The sequence below is a fragment of the Trachurus japonicus genome, unplaced genomic scaffold, assembly GCF_045865225.1.
Source record: "Trachurus japonicus isolate A0001 unplaced genomic scaffold, Traja_1.0 AP030807.1".
Lineage (NCBI taxonomy): Eukaryota > Metazoa > Chordata > Actinopteri > Carangiformes > Carangidae > Trachurus > Trachurus japonicus.
The window spans coordinates 664-14,518 of record NW_028220940.1 but is presented as its reverse complement, the minus strand read 5'-3'; the positions used below and the strand labels follow the sequence as shown (position 1 = coordinate 14,518).

The 13,855-nt window shown below is 41.3% G+C and overlaps 1 pseudogene; it reads left to right on the top strand.

The window, feature by feature from the left end:
* Nucleotides 1-430: 430 nt before the first annotated feature.
* LOC146959993 (putative neuropeptide Y receptor type 6) lies at nt 431-5,855 on the top strand (annotated as a pseudogene).
* Nucleotides 5,856-13,855: the final 8,000 nt, after the last annotated feature.

Sequence of the window (13,855 nt, the reverse complement as noted above, 5' to 3'; positions counted from 1 at the left end):
TCAAATATTTATATGCGAGCCGATTAAAAATGTGATTAATTAATTACAAAGCCTCTAATTAATTAGATTTTTTTTTTTAATCGAGTCCTGGCCCCATATGAGGGAGGATTAGTTTCTCTACATTTTGTGATACTACTCATAAACAAGCTTGTTATCTTCATGTTGGCTTACATTCTTTTGCTTGTCTGCATTGATTTTGGCATGAAAAGTGTGCAAAAAAGAACTATCCCTTTAACTACATCAAAGCTTTTTTTTCCTTTTTTACATCAACCCAACTTCATTCCCAGTCATTGCTATCTAGTGATCAGTAAGCCTGTGATACAAAATGAAAGGCAAAAAATATTCAGTTCAATAGTTTACTTATTTTTTTAAACTGCACAAGTAATACAGCTCCATCTTACTTGATCTTCTTTTTTAGCCTGGAAGAAACATGGTCGAGTACCTACATGAGGCCAAGGCATCCAGACCGTACCCGTATGTCCTGACACTGGGAGACGACAGACAGCAAGCATCCCAGGCCTTCGTTGTCATCGCTGGATGCAGGCTGGTTACACCCCGACTTTCCGAAACCCAGCCGTTCCGAAAATAGACTTCTATTCATCGTAATGGTGGAGTTTCCTATTTTTTTTAAGACCCCGCTACTCCGAAAAGGCTATTTGGGAAAACCCTCCATTCCGAAACCCCCCCCACTCCGAAAGGACAGACGGATGCAATCAGTCTGTTTGGTTATCAACTTTTTTGCATTGAGTGACTTGTATGAATATGAATTTGAGTAGTTTTTTAAACTGTAGCTTCTTGTGAATATTTCTGGTTTCTGAATCCATTATGACAATAAACTGAGTGTCTCTTTGGCTTGTGGACAAAACAAGAAATTTGAGGATGTCATCTTGTGATTTTTCAATATTTTTTGACATTTAATTGACCAAACAACTAATCGATTAGCAGATTAATAGCAGATTGATCAATAGTGAAAATAATCATTAGTTGCAGCCCCATATACACAATATAGGTTTGTAGTTGAACAGTTTAATAGACAACAAATGTGTAGTTGAATGAACCCTGAATTGTAGTTAATTTGACCCAGCATTTGGGTGGAGTATATAACAAATATATGTAGTTAAAACAACCCAGAATTGTAGTTAATTTGACCCAGCATTTGGGTGGAGTATATAACAAATATATGTAGTTAAAAAAAACCCAGAATTGTAGTTAATTTGACCCAGCATTTGAGTGGAGTATATAACAAATATATGTAGTTAAAACAACCCAGAATTGTAGTTAAATTGACCCAGCATTTGAGTGGAGTATATAACAAATATATGTAGTTAAAACAACCCAGAATTGTAGTTAATTTGACCCAGCATTTGAGTGGAGTATATAACAAATATATGTAGTTAAAACAACCCAGAATTGTAGTTAATTTGACCCAGCATTTGAGTGGAGTATATAACAAATATATGTAGTTAAAACAACCCAGAATTGTAGTTAAATTGACCCAGCATTCGGGTAGAATATATTAACTCATCTGTTGGGTTAAAATGGACCAACCCATCATGCTGGGTCAAATTAACTACTGCTGGGTTGGTGCAATAGTGACCCAGCGGGTGAGTTATAAAACAACCCAAATTGGGTTATTTTTAACCCAACTGTTTTTAGTGTGCACCATCTCCTTCACTGTGGTGCTTCCCATGGTCAGCCTGGTGTCTCTTGTGGTGGGGGTGGGAGGCCACCTCCTGCTGTGGGTGGTACTCGTGAGGAACCCTCGCAGTCGCTCCAAGCCCAGCTCCGTCCTGCTCCTCAACCTCAGCCTGGCCGACCTGGGAGCCCTCTTCACCCTGCCTTGTGTGCTGCTGAGCGCTACTTTCCAGGACTGGCAGCTCGGAGGTGGGACTTGTGTCCTTCTGGGCTTCATGACCTCAGTGACAGTGGGAGTGGAAATCTTCAGCCTGGCAGCGTTGTCAGTTCTGAGGTATCGAATTGTCGCACCTCGGATGAGGCTGCCCGCTAGCATGACACAAGTGTGAGTATTACTTGTCAAGGAGAGGTGGGTTTGTGAAAGTTTGAGAGGAGAAAACACGCACTAGCACATGGAATCTGTATTTACCCTGCACAGCAGTAAATAAGTCACATTCAAGATTTTTTAATTTTTTTTTTTTTAATTTAACCTTTATTTAAAGGGATAGTTCACCCAAAATTGAAATTTCACTCATTATCTACTCGCCCTCATGTCGACTAAGGGCTGGGAGAAGTTTCAGAGTTATCCGTGGCTTCTCTGAGTTACAGGGGGTCTCGGTATAGCAGTGCATGTCAATATAACGGTTGCAAATGGATACCAACTGTCTTCGTAACAAAAAGCCACACCAAAAAAACATCCAAATACCTCCATGTTGCTAGTATGTAATGTCTGTCTTGTATTGAAGCCCCGAAATGCGAAATTGTCCCGAAAAAAATTAAATAAGTCTATATTTCAAGCTTGTTTTGTAGCGGAAGCTTCTCGAAGCTCCTCTTCCCGGTTCATCAAATTTCGACGAACTAGGAAGAGGACAGATCCTGGTTCGTCCAAATTTGACGAACCGGGAAGAGGAGCTTCCGCTACCAACAAGCTTGAAAAATAGACTTATTTAATTTTTTTGAGACAATTCAGCATTTCGGGGCTTCAATACAAGACGGACATTACATACGAGCAGTATGGAGGTATTTGGATGTTTTTTGGTGTGTCGTTTTGTTACGAAGAAAAGTGGTATCCATTTGCAACCGTTATATGGACATGCACAGCTACGCCGAGACCCCCTGTAACTCAGAGAAGCCACGGATAACTCTGAAACTTCTCCCAGCCCTTAGACGACAAGAGGGTGAGTAGATAATGAGTGAAATTTCAATTTTGGGTGAACTATCCCTTTAACCAGGAATAATCCCATTGAGATTCAGAATCTCTTTTGCAAGGGGATCCTGGCCAAGAGAGCAGCACAGTAGGTCCACATAAAGTACACACTTGAAAAACAACAACAAAACAAACATAAAAACAGTTTAAAACAGTTGGCAAATCACATCATTACAGTATATAATCACCAGCTGGCTGCGTTCGGTAAGAGGACATGTGCATGCAGTAGTCAAATAGTCCTTGATCCTAGCTTTAAAATCTTCCATACTTGGGAGATAATCCAATTTAAAACGACTCTGTAATTTATACCAGGACGAGGGTGCGAATGTTTTGAAGGCACTTTCCCCAAAGACAGTCCGCGTACGAGAAATAGCGTATATTAACAATCTATCGTGCCTGAGACTACAGCTTTCGGTGTTGACTTTAGGAGCCAAGAGAGAACATAAATAAGGAGGTAAGTCACACAGGATGGCCCTTATAAAGAAAACAATACCAGTGTTCCCATCTATGATTGTGCAGTGAAGGCCAGCCAACACTCTCATAAAGACTACAGTGATGATGAGTAAGAAAACCTAAATCTATTACAAATCTTAAAGCTGCATGATAGCCTACACCGAATCCAGCATTTTCAGAGAGAAGAGATTTGCATGCATGCAAAAGATGTCACCATGGTCAAGTATTGATACAACAATCTGTTGGTAAATGTCCTCAGAATGCCGCAGACTACTTTAGGTAATCCACAACATATTGAGAGGCAGAACAGCAATTGTTTTGGTCTTTTCAAGAAATTTGTAGTGAATAAGAAACATGTAGAGAAGCCCCAGCCCAGATTGTTTTTATTTTACTGTGCAGTTTCAGAGTGTAGTGTCTTTGTGCATGTTGTTTTGTTTTTGGCCTGCAACTTCTGGCTTCTAGTGTCTGGTTCACTCTCATTTTATTTGCAGCCACAGCAGACAGCTGCTGTCAGTGAAAAAAAAAACCCCACAGATGAACCTGCTGCATGCTATGAACCCAAGACCAAGACAAAAAACAACAACTTAGCTACTAGCTCTTGAACAGAATGGAGCATACCGCCTGCAGAGTCAAACGAATGCAAATCTTGTTGTGTACTCCTTATCAAACTGATGTGTCATGACTTACATGTAAGCAGGTTTTTAAGGCACAACAGCTACATCATTTTTCTGAGTGTGGAATCTTATGAATTATTTAGAGAGAAAAAAGTTCCTTATGATGCTGCCTGCCACATAGTGTTCACTTACCAGGGGTGTTTGTAAAGAAGATTAAAAATGTGACTGTCACATCTTGTTGAGTGGTGGACACGATAACACAAATATTAAACTGTTGATTCATAGTCTCCTATATTTGTGAATGATGTAAATGACTTGACTACAACCTGAAGGCCATCAAGGCAGGAAATATGAGTTTATGATAGTTATTATAAGATTATGCAAACAAAAGCCATGAGTATTTTCTCTGCCTTGCGTGAGTGTAGGGGACTGCTGTTGCTGAGCTGCTGCAGAGAAGCAAGTGTGTACAGTATGTGTTCACACAATATAAGAGTTTAGTGGTGGATTTTTTCATAGCTGTCATAGTCAAATTAGTCAAGACATAGACAGCTATAGTGGAGGGGTGTCAGGTTTACGTATTATTGCTGCTTTGATTTCAATATAACAGCAACAGGTCTTTTCTCTATATATTTTTCTTGCCGTATATTTAGGGATGCGCATGCCCCATTAAAAATAGATGGGAAACCTAACCTCTAGATCATGGGATGTAACCACTGTGTGTCTGCTAACAAACCAACCAAGATATTCTGCAGCCACTACATGCACACCACACATTCAGGGCCATTGTTATAGGGGAGATAGGTGATGATAATTCTAGGGGCCCAGCACCCAGTATAGGGCCCACACAAAACCCCAGTAGTCTAATCTTTGTATGACTGAATTATTCTGCATAAAACCCTGACTATTACTCATAGTAATGCTGCATTAGCATCAAAACAAAGTAGGCTAAATAAAAAATGGTAAACCATATGTAGTCTAAGAAAAAAAGTGGAAAAGTCAGGGGCCTACTTTGGTATTCTTTCAGGGGGCCCAGAATTCCTAGCAACGGCCCTGCACACATCAACTACAGTATAGAAATTAGAGATCAATATTAGCACTGTTAGCTAATCCCATTAAATCAAACCACCATCTTTATCAGACCAAGGTCTCTGTGTTGTACAACCACATGTCATCCTCCTTCATAATAAATAAACCTATTCTCTGTCCTCCCCTCCTTACAGGTTATGTACTGTGGTAGCCATTTGGCTAGTCTCAGTTACCATGGCGTTACCCAAGGTTACCTACATTAACTTTGACGGTGGTTGTACGTGGTCAGTGGGCCGGGACGAGTGGCTGTTCTTCCTGGTCCCTGCCTTCCTCTTCTACTACGTGGCCCCCCTCCTCTGCATCGCCATCAACTGCGGCCTCATCATCTCTCACCTCCACCGCTGCCGCGGCACCCTGGCTGCAGACCGCCGCAACAAGAAAGCTACAGCTCTGCTGATTGGCTCAACAGTGGTGTTTGCACTCAGCTTGTTACCTTACTACGCGCTTGAATTTGTCAATGTAATGTCTCCTTTTGTTAGCTCTGTAGCATCTCCTGTTAACAGACACGAGTGGTCTTCATCTTTGTCTCTTTTACATGAGCCAAATGAGGAGACCAGCGTTTCCCTGTTGTGGGAGGTGGCGTCATTGTCGGCCATCTTACTGGTGTGCTTGGCACCATGCTGGAATCCGCCATTGTACTTCCTGCTGTCACGTCCAGCAGTACGTCAGCTCCGAGATCTGCTGCCTTCTATTTTCATAAGCATCTGGGAAAGAAGCCTGTTCAGCGGTGGCGTATCGCCCCTGCACCTCCCCCACACCTGCCACACCCTCAGCCCCCTGCACACCCATTTACTCATCAAAACTGTCAACACACAGACTGAACTCAGTAAAGTCAGCTGTGCTATTTCTACCCAGACGTATTTGACATAAAATATACTTTGCATGAGTCACAACATGCTTTGTATACACATCCTATTGGTCACAGCCACATCCTCGTTGCTTTTACAGTAAAGGTATAAAAAGGCTCCAGGCAACAGAGTGTGACGCTCTCAGATAGATGACAGTGCATCATCAACAGCATTATGTGCCATAAAAACACAAGGTTTATATTCCTCATCATGATGCCAGAGTCACTAAGCAACTCACAGTCATGTCAGTGGACAGCCTGCAGAGGAGGGTATAACTGCAAATCTGAAATGATTTTACAGCCAAACACAGCAGTTTCTCTTTATATCAAAGCCCACATCATCATTTGCAAATCCAGGTCAGTGAATTTAACAAGATGTCTTTAGAGCTCCCACATAGGACCTCAACCTGCAATCTTAACAGCCTTTCACAGGGACTGAAGAACTCAGCCTTATGCTGAGCCACCATTGACTGACATAACCCATCCAAATATAAACAAATCCCCCATGAAGCTTTTTAACAACCATCATGGTATTGCAATAGGAAAGCATCTGATAAGTATGACTTACACCTACGAAAAGAGCACAACCTTTTTTTTTTTTTTTGGAGAAACCTCCAAAGGACGTCATTGTTTTGCATCTAGTGGATTACAAAAAGCAATACAACCTTGTAACTCCATTACTAAGCTGTATGATGGGGCAGAAACACAGGGACACAGTGCACCATGCCTGCCTCACTGTAAAGCTCCCAGTAAATCTCCTGGCTGCAACATTATCTAAATTTGATGTCATCTCAGTAACCTTGTGAAAAGAGGCCCTTCTTGACTTATGAGAAGCATTAATAGAAGCTGACTTGTTTTGTTCTGAGTTTGAATGCGGACAAGTGCTTATTAAATAGGGATTTGGCGGAAAGAATCGCATCAAAATGACCACTTGGGAAAATTTTATCATAACATGTGGAGCCCATCTGGATGTGGAGTGGTGTAATATCACAATGTAAAGGGCATGTCGTGTATTTTCAGTGGTCAGGGTTTTTGTTTGACAAATTGGGTGAGGATGGGTAATTGGATTTTTTATTGTCAGGCTATATTGAGAGATGCAAATGTATTTGAAAGTTTAAATCACTTCCTTTCCCCCAAAATATTACATAATATGTTTTCTTTGCAGCTATGAGGAAGATAGCTCAATGTGTAAATGTGAAACACTCACAAAGAAATATGTAACGCTGTCTAAACCATCAAAATAAACAAAGATAAAACAAGATACATCGTTTACTTGGGTAAAATGAGTTTAAAATGTACTTTAATCCTTCACACCAACTGGCTAAGCAAATATTAAACTGTAGAAATGCATAATTTAAGAAACGACAGCAAGATGAATAAAGACCAAGTTAGAACAGTATGAAATAAGCTAGCTCTTTGTGTTGCTAGCTAGGCCTACATAAAAAAACAAACTCTAGACTAGCTACTCACTACTCTTTTGTCTGTAAATGAAACGTATATGCGGTGATCTAGTGACAATTATGAAATGATAATTCAGTTAGTCGTGGTAGTTAGTAAATGTTGTTATTAAAGAGTAAAAACTGCAAAATTTCCTCTAGCGGCTGTCAGCGTAGTACTTTTTTTCAACTTTTAAGTTGTAGCTATATTTGAATGTGTTGATAGTTAGAGCTTATTTAAAAGTAGCTACTGCATTGTTTTACATTATGATTTTCCAGAGGCAGAGGTCAGTGCTGTCTGCTGTGGATGGATGAAAGGTAATTCAATTTCAGTCATGTCATTAGAGCTGTGGTTGGCAGAGATGTGATGATGATAAATACATAAAGCAATCTCTGACCTTGTTGGTGTCATGATATTGGCAGGCTTAGAGCCTACCTTGGTTACCTCTTGACCTCCTGACTTGTCCCAGACTGCACCACTGCACATTATAATGACAGACCAGAGTGTTTCTATTAGCAGGGAGCAGGCGGGTCTTTGTCGATACGGGGCCTGGTGGCTAATGAGAGCACTTATCTCTGTCATCTGTCTGCAGTGTAATCTGTTCACACAGAGCCAGGCACTAGTGAGCTCCGATGTCCCGATGAGACTTAATTAAGTCTGCAGATTATCGAAAGCTTAAAATATAAGTCGTGCTCAGCAGGCCCATTGAGGGGATCCTTTCCATTTCCATACAGTGTGTTTACTGAAGCCCTGACATATCTGGAGGCCAGATGTACTATTGAAAATACTGTCAGATCAGACAGCTAAGAACAGCAGGGAGCTGAATGGGCTGGATTGTGTGTCAAGAAGATTAATATCCGAGGGATTCAGGGTGATAGTTATTATATAGGAAGGACTTCTCCCTTGTATAGATTGGCATTTTGGAGGTTGGTATTGACTCAAGTGTAACGGCAAGAACAAACACTTACCACTTAACAGCTTTACAAGGATGTCAGGTCATTCATAGTCATTGAACACTTCAAATCCCACAGGGATTATTGCTTAAATAGATAAACTACTGAGAAGCAGTGATTCACAAATATTCCTTTACACTCAATCAACACATTTAGACAGCAAGAATGACTCTGTAACACTGAGTATGAAGATGATCATGAACAATAAATGTTGTTTTCATACTATTAAAATTTCCAGAGCACACATTTGTTATTGAGCTGCACCAATGCATTACCTGACACTGTTTTTTCATCATAACAAAGCAAATTCACAGTGCCTTGAAGGAAAACAATAATTGGCAATATGCAATGTTTTTTTTTTTGTACACTCTCTCTGTTTCTCTCTGTGTGTGTTTGAAACCCCTTAAAGTGTGTGTGCAGTCCTAACATTGTGTTGCCTAAAGCATAGCTTAGAAGTACTGTCATCTAGACCAACACACCTTCTGATCCAAACCCAGACATACACCTTAGATTAATATTACACTCTGACAGAGTTTCTACTGACACAGCTTTTTAGCTTTTATAGCACTGCTGCTCAAACAATATTTAGGACTGGAGTCAGTCATGTAAACATGCTGGAGAGAAAAAATATAATACAACACAAAAACCAGTGGGGAAAGAGGGGTGTAAGAAGGAAAGAAAGAAAGAGAAATGTCTCAAAAGATGTGGTCAGATTGTTTCTTACATACTGTAAGACTGAAGTGAGATGCATTTATTAACCTGCAGTGATGATAAGTGATGTTTCATAAAATTGTCTACCTGGCCAAATGCAGCAAAAGCAGATAAAGTTTACATTAAATGTGCTTTATGAGCGAGTAGGTGGTGTGGTGGTTAACACTGTCCTTTCAGCAAAGGTTCTGGGTCTGATTCCCAGGCCTGGGTGGACTTTGCATGTCCTCCCTGTGTCTGTGTAGGTTCTTTCAGGGTTCTCTTCCTACAGTACACTACTGTACATGCACAATAGGTGGACAGATGACTCCGAGTTGCCTGCAGGTGTGAAATGTGGTTGTGTGAGGTTGTTTATCGGTATATAAGACCTGTGAAACAGTGACCTGTCCAGGTTGTACCCCACCCTTACTATGTCAGATTGGCTCGAGCTCCAACCATCCAGTGGTATGGACAATGCACTATGCAAGTCTAGTTGCTTTATCACTGTTATGCTAACCCTCCTCCTGGCCATGTGCATTTGTTCCATGGAGCAGTGCATGGATAACTTATACTGTATATCATAAATGCCTTATGGTGTGTACGGGGTGTGTTTGTGTCGTGGTGCCGCTGTGACGAGAGCTGGGCACCGGGTTGGAGGCTCTGATCTTGAGGGTTGGTTTTCAGCCAAGAGATAGTTACTGTGTTTAAGTCATTTAATTAATTTAATTTTCATCACAATTACTCCAAAGCTGTTTGATTATGGTGAAAATGTAGCATAGTTAAGGTATGACATGTATATAGTTCCTCTTTAACACCTCTGTTTCCCTCATATGTGGGTTTTTTCAATGTGCTTTTTTCAAACATAAAAAACTGATCTACTTACCCACAATAAATTATACTGCAAGCTAAGAGTTTAGCATTGGTGATGTTGAGCTTGTGTGAACTGTGGTATAGTTTATTTATAGGTTTTTTAATTCTAAAAAAAAAAAAAAGTCCATTTGCGTCTTGTGGAGTGATCTAGAATTGTTCTATCTGGATTATTTTTCACAATTCAGAGAGCTCAGAAGTCACTATTTCCAGACTTTATCCTTACTACACACCTCAGTGGAGTGTCCCTTTAAATCCAACAGACAACATAAATGTCCATCAACTTTATCAAAATCTGTTTTTTGATCATTTTTATTTGATGGTGGTATCTGAGTTTATAACATGGAGCACAGTAGTACAAGGATCAATCCTCCAATCGTTCCCTAGAAGCACCATATTAACGAGGCGTCTCTCTACCTCCCTCTGGTGGTCACTTCACCTCACAGCCACATAAACACAGCCTACATAATCGTCAGACCTGACTGAAAAACACCGGGAAAGCCCGAGCTGCTGTTTGACAAACACTGAAGGAACTCTATTCTATTTATATTGATATTTATTTATATTTAACTCTATTTATATTGCAGGAGAGAAATGAGGGGGGAGGACCCCATCATCACCATCACTCTACACTCACTCAAGGACGCGCCGCCCAATACACACTTTACGAGAGAGAGAGAGAGAGAGAGAGAGAGAGAGAGAGAGAGAGAGAGAGAGAGAGAGAGAGAGAGAGAGATGCAGGTATTAAGTGGAGGTGGGGAGGGAGGCTCAGTCGCTGCTGGCCGTTGGGACAGCGAGAGGACAGGAGGGGATGTGTTGTTGTGCTGATGGCTTTCCTGCCGCCGCCTCCTCCTCCTCCTCCTTCAGCAAGAAGTCGCCTCTCATTCCAAACGAAGACGCAGGTGTAACCTCTCCATCCTCCCTCCTCCACCTCCGCCCTACTACTACTACTACTACCACCACCACCAGCCAGCCTTGTACAATCTTCCATGCGCCGCGCCTCTTCTTCTTCCAAGTCAAAAGCAGAGGGTGATTTTTTTTTTTACGCGCCGGAGTAGGAAGAATAACATCATGTTAAAGATGTGGTGCGTCTCTTTTGTGCGCCGTCTGTTACCGCCGTTGTGAATGTGATGCCGGGTCTGTTAGCGGGGCACAGATGACTTGAACCGGGCGGCACAGACGGTTGCATCTACAGCACTTGTTCCATAAAGAGAAGACTTATTGACAACCATGGCTGACCAGGTAAGGACACGCATATTTTCCATGCACCCCCTCCTCCTCTTGAACCCACCGCGTGCGCTCCTCACAATAGACTGGACTACTGCACACACTACTACTCAGGCTGCACACACACACACACACACACACACACACACACACACACACACACACACACACACACACACACACACACACACACACACACACGCGCGCACGCACACACACACACACACACAAACCCTACAGTGTGTATCATAGGGGGTAGCACGAGCTCTGAACTGTTTTTCTTTCTTTCTGTTGCACACTTTGGTTACTCCAGGTCTGTTTGTGTGTGAGGGAATTCACTGAGTTGATCTTTACTCTGAGGTCGGGATTTTTGAATAATATAACAGGGACTCCCAGTGTGTCTGTGCAACTCACCGACTTTATAGTAAACTTCATATCATTTGTCTGTATTTTTCTATATGGATTTCCACTAATGTGAGATGGTTGGGGGCTTTGCTGTGATGTCTATACAGTGTTTATACAGTTCTTAAAGGTGGTCAATCCATCACTTCTCTCTCCTGTTCCTCATACAGTAGCCTATATATCTCAGCCACAGTCGCAGATGAAGTCTAATAAGCAGTAGGGTGAAACAGTTAAAAGTAGAAAACTAGATGCAACTACACCAGCAGCCAGCGTAACTGGGCTGCACAGACGGAAGAATGAAAACATTGCCTGTAGTATTAATTTTGTATTGTGCGCTGTTGTTTGCCCCAGTTTCTCGACAGCCCGGCGAGAGAACGAGATTAACCCTTGACACACTGGCTCAGCCCGCGGTCAGTTTCCCGTCTTTGCGTGTAAAAGCTCCCCTGGGCGCCACGCACAATGAGGGCCATGCTTAATTTATTAGCTCCTTCAATTAACCTAATTGAGCCACCTAAGTGAGTCCTTGTGAATGACGTATGGTCTGTGTGTGTGTGTGTGTGTGTGTGTGTGTGTGTGTGTGTGTGTGTGTGTGTGTGTGTGTGTGTGTGTGTGTGTGTGTGTGTGTGTGTCTGGACATAACAGTGCCACACCTCAACTGCACGAAACAGATATGTACTGTACTACCATATTGTCCCATATAGACAATAAGCTACTATACTATACTATACTATACACCACACCACTACACCTCCTATATAAGATAGTATACATTAGTAATAATGTTACAAGCAGTGACAAGATATGTAATACCATATTGTCCTATATCATGCTATGCTATACTATATTGTAATATACTTTATTACAGACTACCATATTATACTATAGAGACTATACCAGACTGTACTGAACTGTACTGTACTAATCTATACATCTATACTATATACTATACCACTACACTTCCTATACTAGACTAGACTATACGATAGTATACATCAGTTATAATGTCACAAGCAGCCACAAGATATGTAATACTGTACTATACCATATTGTCCTATATCACGCTATACTATATTGTAATATACTTTATTACAGACTACCATATTATACTAGTATAGACTATACCAGACTGTACTGTACTAATATCCATCTATACTATACTATACTATACTATACTATACTATGCTATATTATATTATATTATATTATATTATATTATATTATAATGATTTGATTTGAACACTACACCACACAACCATTACTGGATACACTATTACAGTTATTCACATCACACTGCAAAATGCCAGTAAATAATATATCACACTACATCACTAGGCCTTTACAAAACATCATACTATATAACAAAGTATACTGAATGTTGCTATTTTATCATGTACACCTGCAAGTTTGAACTGAATGCATTCCAATACAACAGCCTCACAGTGAACTTTGTTAAACTCATAATCCTCAGGTTTTATTGACATTGGGTTAGTGAGGCATTGATCCAGCTCGTTGTAATCTGTGAGACTTTCTGTGGTGGTGCTTAATTGGATGGTATTATACTCTAATATGTTCCTGTTATTGTGTCAATCCCCTTTAATTAAGCACCAAGACTGTATTTAGCTTGTCCAGGGCCGGGCAGACACTGGGTTGCAGACGCCTTGGGGTGTCAGAGAGGCTAGATTAATTGCTGTATTAATATTGATGAGAGTTGTCTATGGTTGACCTGCTGCGACTGCAGACACACAGTTATGCACATGCATGCACATAGTTAACCACACATACAAATCTCACATATTCCCTCAGTCACATTATAAGTTCCTGGAGGAAATACCGCTGACATCCTCCTTTATAGCTTTGCTTTTTCTTTTTTTGTTTAAGTAAACCAGGGAATGGAGATCAGGGACTTTTATGTTTCTGACCTATTTGTTTGTGAATTCACGCCTGCGCTCATGGTGACCACACTGTACAGTATACAGCCACCTAACCACTCTTATGCCCTTATTTCACACAGCTGCACCCTGTTTTCCTCTCCCTCCTCTTCATCTTCTCATTTGGTCTTGTCTTTCTACCTCTCTCCCTGCAATGTGTCCATATCCTACCTGCTGTCTTTTAGCATCCTCTTATCTTCTGCCATCCCTTTCAGCTTGCTCCTTCTGTCTTGTTGTCTCCCTCAATCTCACCACCTGCACCCCTCCCAACTCATCAACCACAACCGGCCTCCCTCCCTCTCTTGTAGAGTTTTCCTTTTGACACACTCTGCGTCTTCATCAGCATCTTTCTACTCCACACTGTCCACTTATCTGTCTTCAGTCACCTCCATTGTTTATCACCTCCCCTCCTCTTTACATACATAGGCGCTCCACAGCAGCAAACAACCCCTCCCAACCCCCCCCCCCCCAAC